Below are 11,025 nucleotides of genomic sequence, written 5' to 3'. Positions count from 1 at the left end.
CCCTTTTTTCAAGCACAGTCCGTAAGTCAGACGATCTAGGCAACTCAGTTTGCCTGGATAATGTATAGGGCGTGTGTGAGGGCCGATAGGTACTTCCCTCTATGTAAGACCTTAGTGATCTCGTTCTCTCAGACCTGGAGTAACGAGTTCTGGAAGTCCTTGATTGAGTGTCGCTCGTCCTAAGGCTTCTACTCTCTACTTGCTATGTCGTGGTATGCCTACTACGATCTTCTGAGTGGCGAGGACGCGCATTGCCTTTGCGCCCCTTTCCTATCACCACCCATTTTCCCTTGATCTGGCGCTTCATGGCCTCCATGTCCGCCGCCATCTTCCTTATCAATTCATCTTGCACCTTCACGCGGTCCTCTAGAACTTGAGGATCAATCCTCCGCCTTTGTCTGTCAGGACTTTGTGAACGAGAGTGACGGGGGCTGTTAGTCCGCATCCTCCCCCTTGCATCCCTCCTGGGATTCTGTCACTATGGCTCCAAGTTCGCCATAGAAAGGATAGAATGTAGGCCTTCGTGCCTCGCACCCCCCTCTGGTGTTTGTCCGTCGATGGTGGATTGCGAAAAATCTTTGTTGTGCGCCATTGCTTATAAAGAGGAAAAACTTGATCAAGAGGTTTTGTTATAGTCTGATGTTTCCCACAGACGGCGCCAATTGTACGGGAAAGAAATAAACTTTCTCGTATAATCCTGTTGATCAAGTCTGCACTCCTCCGTACGTCGTTGCTTTACTCCCTCAAAACACAAATGTGAGCTAGCCGGCGGGTGTGTGCCGGATACCTCTCCGATGCCTAAGTCAGCAAAATAGACAAATAGACAAAAGCTCTGTGTATTCGAGAATCAAAGTTGTGTTACCTCTCCATAGGTGATGTTATGAGCTTTTATAGGTTTCGCGTGGCACAATCCTAGTAGGACTTTTACTCATCCATGTAAAGTCCTCCTAGGAGTCATACTCCAGAAAGATAATGCTTATCCTTCAACACCCCCCTCACTGCTTAAACCAAGTGAGATGGTTTTACCATGGTCGGATTCCAATATGACCGAGGTAAGCATGGCTATGCTAAGCCGCAGATTAGACCGAACTATAGCTAGTTTGGTTCTTCCTTTCACTGCTCTTACCTCGATTTTTTATGTACAAACCATGGTGTGATCAGACTGAGCTAACAAATAGCAAGGTTCTGACCGAGATAACCACGATAAGCCATGACCGGGCTAACTTTGAGTACAGTGACTGGGCTATATGCAAAGCTTCTCTAGACCGGACTAACTTCACGGTTCTGTCGGACCGGGATAACAATAAGGCTTACCAGGACCGGGCTAACTACAAGCCCCCTTTCATCCAGCCCTTCTTACTGTGGCCCAAAGAACGGCCCATTTACCCATCTCGGCCCAATTTAGGTATAAATTACCCTCTCAACCTCCAAACAAGTTAGTCATGCCATAGACTCCCAAGAAATTACAGATTTAATCATCAACTAGTCATAACTAATCTAATTTGTATTTTTATATATTAGCTAGAATAAAGGCAACTTGATTTCAAAAAATGAATTGATAAACAAAACACTAAAAAACAAAAGGGTAATACTATATTTTTATATAAAATTTTGTAAGGAGTGATGCGATGATAGGTTATGATCCTTTATTTCAAGTAATATTTGTGACTCATAATTGTTAAAATGTCTCTACACATCATTATGAATAAATGTAATTATATTTGTCAATCGTTTTTTTAATTACTAGTGAAAGGGGCTGCGTGCAAGGCATGCTAACTAATGCCCAGATAGTGCCCATTACATTTGTGTATTTAAATGAGTTTTGAGCTATTGCATAAAACACACAAAATTAGCAACTCGATCATGAATACAACAAGATCGACTCAACAATACAAAGTTTTTAACAAATACTATTACTTATACCAAAAAAAATAAAAAATAAAACCTATTACAAGATCTATTTTCCCAACAAAATTGTCATTCCTAAAAATATGATGTAATAAAAATAAAGCAATTGTTTTCTCTATTTGACAAATGAACAAGTACTCAATCATCCTTAATGGCTGGACTTGAAATCCCTCATCAATTGTGAACCCACTTTTACTTGGTATATTATGAGTAAGATGAGCCAAACCATGCTTGTATGTAATGCTGTGAGACCTATCACCACCATTTCCTCTATGAACTGAATTTTCTATTAAATCCTCAGCCAGAGTTGCTCTGCATTATATTTGTTAGAAAGAAATATCAAGTTTTCATTATTTAGCATTTCAAATCAAATACTACCTTTTAGATCCCATCAACTCCTTCAATCTAAATGTATACCAAATAGATCAAGATAATGTGAATAATCCAACATGATTTGTTTGCAAAACTTTTATTCTACTTGCTTAAAGCATGAAAAAAATAATTTAAAAACAATAAATAGAAAGGTTATCAACCCTTCTTATTTAATAGTTTAATGGGGAAAAAATAAAATAAAAAAAAGCAATACAAAGGTAGACCATAATAACTATTATTAGACATCCTTATTTGCATGGAATGGAGATAAGATAAGTAGCTAATCATCTGCTTGAAAAGAAGGAAACAGAGAACATACCTACAAGCAAATTCTTACGAGGCTTAGACTCAAATCATTGTGTTTTATGCAGTTCAAACATAGAGCATGCATGCAAATTAACTCATTCAAAATTCAAAGAGAAAATTAATCAACAAGATGGTGCAAATTGAATAGCGAGGGAATTTCACATCTAAAAGCTAGACCAAACCCACAAGCTTAGTTTTTTGAGCCTTTCATATTTGATAATTAGCTTTTGGTAATAAGGTCTAGTTTGCTATTAGATGTTTCTAGCAACTTGCATTCACTAAATTGGATCACAGATGGTCATTCCACAACGTCAGTTCTAGATTAACAAGAAGCAGAAACAAAATTGGATTCTATCTTTAAAAAAAAAAAAAAAAAAAATCATCATTGGAGCATAGTAGTGTTTTCTTTAATATTTGAAATAGATTTTGAGTGCATGAATGCAAGTGATGTTTTGGGTTAGGTTTAATGATCACACTGGACTACAAAGTACTGGTACAATAATTCCAATGATCTAATTAATCAGTTGGAACCTTCGTCTGAAAATAGATCTTACAACGTGAGAAAGGAGTTTTTTTCTATCCAATGGAAATTTTTTGACAAGTTCCCAATCTTCAGGGAAAATTTGAGTCCAAAGTTGGGAGATGGCAAGAATATTAATTTCTGGCAGGACAAATGGCTTGATGAGAGTCTAGTTACAGATTTTTCCAACTTTTAGATATTAAGGATGGAAATGTAGCTAATCTTCTCCGCATAGGTGATCATGATGGTTCTTTGCAACTTAATTTTAGAAGAGCTTTTTTTGTATAGGAAGAAGACGACTTTTCAAACCTGTTGCCTTAAAGTTGTGTTTGGAGCATGGATTTGGGTAAGGATTTGAAAAGGGCAAGGGTAAGGGAAAGAGAAAGGGAAAGCGAGAGGGAAAGGGAAAAGGAAAAGGAAAAGGTGGATGAAATGTAACTATATTTCATTCACATTTTACCTACATTTTTCGCTTTTCTTTTCCAAATCTCTATCTAAATTCATGATCCAAACACAACCTAAGTGATAGGTGTTTGGTCTTGAAACAAAATTATGGGTGTGCTCAGCACTGTAGGAATCTTTCAAACATTGGAGTTTTTTTGGCTGAGTGCAGAAAGGAGATGGGAATTTTTTCAGCATCAATTGCTGCTGGTGTTTTGTTTGCAGCATTTGCTACTTGCTTTATTTGGCTTTGTTTTGGTTCTTGTTTGGTGCTACTCCCAATTTTGATTGGAATTTGTTCCCTTTTTTGTTGCTTTAGCCTTGGCCTTTTGGCTCCACTGATGTATTCATTTGTACACCTTGTACCGTTCTTTGACATCAATATATTTTATTTTTGCTGATCAAAAAAAAAATCTAGAAACTGCATAAGCTTCTTTTGCACTTCTAGTATCAGGAGGAAGGACAAGAAATAAATCTCACATTACTAATTTAATTTTATTAAAAACAAAGAAAAAAATTATGAAATAAAAATGAAATGAAACAATAAAAGTGAAAATGGTTGTTAGCAAGAACAACACTCCCATTCAAACTAACAAAAGCAACAAAAGCCACCATATAATGCAAAGAATGTGCATTCCAATAAGAGGTCTCTCATTAAAAAAACAACCATGCAAAGTATTCAATGTCAAATGAATTGAGTACCAAATGTTGAATCATTTATCACAGAGAAGGTTCCTGGCCATTTTTGGCTCTTGTACTGATGTATTGTCCAATTGGGTGAGTTAGGATTTTATGGGAAAGAATGTAGTTTTAGAATTGTCTATCCTATTGTCCACTGTTTATTGGATTCTTGTTTATCATCTCTAATAAAATATCATTTCTTCTTCGGTAATCAAAAAATAAAAAATAAAATAAAAAGAATGTAACGTCAAAAGGGTGTTGTAAGCTTTGCAACCAAAAAGCAATTGGCACTAATGATTTACACAGTTAATTTGATCATGTGTTAGATTGGTAAGCAAACTAAAGTATCCTGGGTAGACGATGCTACTTTAAATACATTCTTCACTAATGTTGTTAATCAAAAGAAAAGGCAAGGAGAATGGAACATTATACTCTGACTAAGCATCAACCAACGTACTGTAGTTTAGGTATAAATGAAACATTATAAAGTTTGATTTAGGAGGTAAGATTTAAAAAATAGAAAAGAAAGAAACACAAACACCCATTGAAAAATTGATATTCATGAGTAACTAAAATCAATAAAATAAGTTCTTAACTAATATTACATAACACCTAATCTTCCAGACTACAAACACCCATAAGTCATGATTAAACACGAAAATAAAAAGCTAAGCCAGAGATAAGCAAAATTAAATTTTGATTAAAAATAAAAATAAAACTAAAAAATCCAACCAAAATGCTTTTAAGTAATTAGGCCAATTCACAAATTTTTCAAAATAATTGAATTGCATCAAATCAAAATGCAAAAGGAAGAAAGAAATTAGCTCACACAAAATATTGATGCAAGCAGCTTCCTCTGAGGTGATTTTGATGGTGCATCTTCTAGACAAAGAAAAATTTTTCCTGCAATATATGCAAGTGAATTTCAAAATGAATATATATATATATATATTCTCATAATTTATTACAATGATTACATAATAACGCATTATCTACACTATATATATATACATTTTTTCATTTTTTATTTGTAAATTCTTAAGTAATCCTCGTCTCTCTCTCTCTCTCCATAGACACAAACACAATCACTAATGGGTTGAAACACTACATAAATAGATAAAACACATATATAGTGAAAGACATTAAGGTGTTAGAAAACAATTTGAGCTAAATGATGGCAATGGTGAGGAGTTTTCCCTCAGTGATGTAGTAAAAAAATAAGCGATAAAAAAACTTGATAGAGGGAGAAGTGGACGAGGTTGTTGATGTGTTGGGATGTGAATCATTTGGGACCCTGATGGAAAAATTATACAAAATCAACAACAAATATTGAGAAACTGAAATTTGAGTTCTAAATAGAAACCCATAAAGTCATCAAATCAAATAAATTGTTCAGTTAACATAAGTGGATGAAAAGAAACAGAGCCAAAGACAGAGTGAACAACCATCGTTCGTTTACATGTCATATGATCTACCAATCAATAAAATCTAATTAGTTTTATACAGAATAACTTAAATTTTGTAGCTCGATCAATGTCCACATTTTGAAGGGGAAAAAAAAAACAAGGCAAAAAAGAGTGCACTACCTCAAAATAAACAAGACAAAAAAACTCCTAATATTAAGCATAGAATCCCAAAGACCTCAGCACAGAATATGATCAACAAAATTAATTTTTTTAGCTCAAATTGTAAGCCAAATTGTAGAATAAAAATGAAAAAAAAAAATTAACTAATGAGAAAGAAATACCAAGAAACAAATATAATCTACCGAAAATACATAACAAACCTCAAATCACCCTTGTGTAAGATCCCTCAAGATCTGCCAGATGTTACATAACACAAAAAATAGAACCAAAAAAAAAAAATTGAACAAATAAGATAATAACAAATTTGAGCCAGGGAGGGGGGAATCAACAACCAATGAAAGAAATATATCAAGCATAATAATAACACAAAAATTAAAATCATAGATACATATGAAGATTTATACATATCACTATACAACTCTAAACATTACCTTCACATTATGAGTATTATAAATATCTACAAACTAATATGAATAAATTTAACAACATATAAAAAGGTCGAACCAGAGAAACAACAATTAATATAACAACATAACATGAATATAAATTTTTGCTCACAACAACCTTACACTAAGAAAAAACAACAAAGAGCATCTCCAGCCCTTACCCTTAACCCATATAAGATTGAATTTCAGAATAAATACAATATTAACCCTAAAGAAAGCCGAACACCAATGTCAAACCAAACTTGGACTTAACCTTTGTTAATTTACTGCTTGGAAGAAAAAATAAAAAATAAAAACCAAACATAAACAAAAGCAAGAAACAAAAACGAAAAAAAAATAAAGAACAAAAAAATGAAAAAAATCAAAAGAAAAAACAAGCAAAAAAATCAAAACATAAAAATAAATGAAAAAAAAAACCAACAAAAATGAAGAAAATCAAACACCATTTTCCCCTATAAACAAATAATAATAATAATAATAATAATAATAATAGAACAAAATGATATATTTTACCTAAAGACATAAAGATGAAGAAATCCTTATTTATTAGGTAGGATCCCAAAAAAAACAGTACACGTATTTTTATTTTTTTATTTTTTTTGTATTTCCCTTGCATCATCTTTAGTCGATTTAGGTATAAAACATCATATTATTCAGTTGGGATTACGATTTGAAGCCCAAAAAAAGGGGTAAAATTAGGGTTTGGTCCTTGTAATTTTTTTTTGCAACTCACAAAAACTATTCCAAAAAAACTATTTTCACAAGAAGAGAAAACCAAAGAACAGGGAAGAAGAAAAATTAAAAACAAATATCAGATATTGTATGTATGAAAACCCCAACTTCTGAAAAGCGAACCTGAACGATGGGAGAGGGGAGTGTGAGAACTCTGGTAGAAGAAAGAAGTGCAAGAGCTTGTTTGCTGCTTAGCTGCCCCAGGCAGATGTCGACGGTGGCGGTAGTCACCAGTGGGTCTTCCTCCTCCGTCTCCTTTGATTTCTTCTCTCTCTCTCTTCTCTAGGCAACACAAGCATGATTTGTGTTTTGTTGGTTTGGTTTGTTTATAGGCTTTATTATAGGTAAAGACCAAGTGGCAAAATAGACATTTCAACACATGAGATGTTACTGTTCATTCGAGGCAGAAAACACTGTTCACTATAGATCGGTGCTTTATATATATTGTATAGAAATAAGGACATTGGTCTTTGGCACTCAAATATAAATTAGTTTTTTTCTTAGCTTATTTTGGTTTTTAGTTAACTTTTAAATTATGTTTTTTTTTTTAGTTTGTCTAGACTAAAAGATTTTGAATTTTTTTTTTTTTGAATTCAATGGCGAATTACACTAATAGTCTCTATAGTTTGGGGCTCGTGTCACTTTGGTTCCTAATTTTTCAATTGTAACACATTTGACCCTGAATTTTTAATGTTGTTTCAAATAAGGACAATTGATGATATCATTACTTAATTTCAAGGATAAAATCGTCAATTTGATAAAATATAAACTAATTTAACAAAAATAAATGTCAAAAAAATATTTTTAAATTTTTAAAAACTATTTCTATACTCCAAAGATAAAATTATGTAAAATTGATAAATCTTTTAAACATTTATTTATTTATTTATTTTATCAAATTAATTTTTATTATATGTTTAGATAATGATAATGTAATGGGTAGTTGTTAAGCTTTTAATGTGTAATCGATACATTTAATATATGAAATATTTTTAGTTTTGGATTTTTTAATTTAATGGATTGGTTTAATAATGATATCAAAGTTATCGCCATATTTGACTTTTGAAAAAATAGAAACTAATTTAATGAAAACAAAAACAATCACCCATGACATAATTATCATCCAAACACATAATAAAAATTAATTTGGCAAAATAAATAAATGTCTAAAAGATTTATCAATTTTATATAATTTTATCTTTAGTGGGTAAAAATAATTTTTAAAAATTCAAAAACACTTTTTTGACATTTATTTTTGTCAAATTAGTTTATATTTTATCAAATTAATGATTTTGCCCTTGAAAAATCCAATGGTACATTCAATTATCCTTATTTAGAACAAGATTCAAAATTTAAGATCAAATGTGTCACAATTAAAAAATCAAAAATTAAAATAGCATAAGTTCTAAATTATAGAGACCGTTAGTGTAATTCATCAAAAATTCAAAAAAAAAATTGGAAGAAATTTCATTATAGATGATAATGAGCGGAATATGAACGGCTTCGTCAATTAATATGGTCGGCCAGGTCCAATAGAATGAAATTGAAGTATCACACAGTTGTCCACAGCTGAGTCATCAAATGAATCTGGTGGGCCGGGCCCTGGTTTGATGAAATGAGTCCATGTTAAATGCTCTGAGGCAAAACCCAATCTCAAGATTGGGCCAAATTGTTGAAAAGGCTTCCAGCTGGTCCACCTGCTTTTGTTCTTCTAGAAACACAATGCGAAGCTAATTGTAAAAGGGAGAGGAAGGGAGGAAAGCAGGCGGGCGGGCGGACGGGCGGGCGGTCGGTGGGATGGAGGAGTTGCAAAATATTTTTTAATTTTTAATTTTTTTTTTACCTTTAATGGCAATTATATATAAAAATAAAATTATAATAAATAATTAATTTTTGATGGGTGATTAGCTTGAAACTCATAGACATTTAGGCTATGTTTATTTAGAATTATTAAATATGAATTACATGATGTAATAACCATTGTTGAGAATATATATATTTTTTAATTTATTTTAATCTCTAATTTTGTATTCATTTTTATAGCACTCAATAGTTCTTCATTTGGGTATACAATCCATGGGATCATTAAAAATCTACTTTGATGTAAAAATGAGACACAGTAATATTTTATGTGGGGATATTTAGAATATCATGAAAACATGAGATTCATGAAAAAATTTATATGACTTGTTATATGAATATTCATTTTGATTCTTTTTATTTGACTATAATTATTGCAAAAATAATAAAAATAAATGATATATTAGTAATGTAATTTTGAGAGGGGGATTCCTTAATTTGACTTTGGACCGAACTCGTTTGGGCCGGACTGAGTGGGCCAAGCTTGTTAGGCCGAGCTAAGTCCGTGCGGCCAGCGAACACCTTGGGTTAAGGAGCCCGGTCCGATTGAGCCGGAGTAACTTTAGTCCACTAGCCCGGTGGGATAGTGCACATCAGTAAGTTTGGACTTCCAAGCTTGGGCTGACCGGGCAGGAGAGCTGTCGGAATCTAGGAGCTCGGTGGAGGTACTGCGCGGTGCGAAGTAATCAAGGAAACCGGTCGAGAGAAAAGGTTGCGTCGGCAAGATGTGGCACCGCGCTGATAGTAGCTCGGTTGGGAGTGCTGCGCAGTTGTACGGCATCGCAGTAGGAAGGTTCCGCAGATCGTACATTAATTCAGTTTTACGATTTTTGTTAGGTGGTGTTTAGCTATTTTAGCGCTGACACGTGGAAAAATGTGAGAGGGGAGCAGGTCCACGCGTCCCGAGAGGAGTAGGCACGAAAGCGCACGCAGTAACCATATAAATAAGATTGCAACTCCATACAGAAAAAGGAGGTGAAAAAACTAAACTACCACATTTTAACTTCTCGCCTCTCTCTCTCCAAAGGTGTGCTAACTTGATCGTCAGAGGAGTTTTCTGGTAACACACCGCCGGGTAGCTCACCATCGCTGTGTTTGCAGGTTAATCAGAACGGAGTGGAGCTTGGACGCGAGGATTATAGGTGGTATCGGATATTTGCCCCCCGTACAATTGGCGCCGTCTGTGGGAAACTCAAAACAGACACAACCTTGTCCTCCAAGCTCATCGGATCACCTTTTATGGCGAACAACGATGAAGTACCATTAATTGTCATCGACGGCATTACCCTAGAGTCAGTTCGACGGAGAGACGGACTTCCCGCAGGCCTCATTATGAGGACTCCCTAGAGATGCGCGAGATAAGCGTGCCAGGAGCACTGATCACTTGCGGAGTCTAGACGGACACCGGCGACAAAGAGAGTCACACGCACAACGCCTGGAGCACAAGTTGAGGGACCAAAACGCCGTCATCCGGAGAATGGCGGTGGAGATGGAAGCTCTCAAGCGGCAAGTCAAAGGGAAGGGTGCTGCTAGAGTGGGTGACCACAGTGAGCGCACCCAACCCCGCCGCTCAGGCAGCCAAAACCAACGACGCACGTCCTCTCTTTCTATCACCAGAAGCTATGGGGTTGGAGACTCTAACCCGTCTGCAGAGAAGTCTTGAGCGCAAGATTGTAGTTACCATCCCTCACGTCCGCCCACGACAACGAGATATTCCTACTCCGTTCGTTCGGAGGACTTGAGGGACGTCTTGAAGGAGCGAGCATGTCGACAGAAGGCTCAAAGGGTGCCGGCGCTCCAGCAGTTATCCTATGGGGGTTGCACCAATGAAGAGGTCGTAATGTCACCACCCCATTCAGTCGTGCCTGTCCCTTTGGACAAAGATTTTGTCAAGGCTGAGCACCACCTCCTTCTCTCTTGAGGTAGAGATCACACTGCTTCCAGTGGGCTTTCACCAGCCCAAATTTACGCTTTATGACGGAAAAATCGATCCATACATGCACATAAGCCACTTCCGGCAGGTTATGGCTGGATACAGGCGTAATGATGCTCTCATGCGCCTTATTTTCTCGTCGAGTTTGGGCGAGTCGGGCTTGAAGTGGTTCGAGAGGCTTCCGGAGGAAAGCATCGAAAGGTGGTAGTAATTGGCGAAAGTGTTCGTGACTCAAATCAA

At 35.4% G+C, this 11,025-nt stretch overlaps 1 long non-coding RNA gene across 1 annotated transcript; it reads right to left on the bottom strand.

The window, feature by feature from the left end:
• Positions 1-1,772: 1,772 nt before the first annotated feature.
• Positions 1,773-7,322, bottom strand: LOC114315198 (uncharacterized). The gene is made up of 3 exons (XR_003647692.2): positions 7,116-7,322; positions 5,058-5,131; positions 1,773-2,220 (listed from the first exon to the last, which is right to left on the bottom strand). It is a non-coding gene; the product is annotated as an uncharacterized LOC114315198 (long non-coding RNA).
• Positions 7,323-11,025: the final 3,703 nt, after the last annotated feature.

This window comes from Camellia sinensis, chromosome 3 (genome assembly GCF_055761805.1).
Source record: "Camellia sinensis isolate YWXY chromosome 3, ASM5576180v1, whole genome shotgun sequence".
In the NCBI taxonomy this organism is placed as follows: Eukaryota; Viridiplantae; Streptophyta; class Magnoliopsida; order Ericales; family Theaceae; genus Camellia; species Camellia sinensis.
Note: the sequence above shows the minus strand (reverse complement) of the source record. Positions and strands in the feature narration are given on the sequence as shown.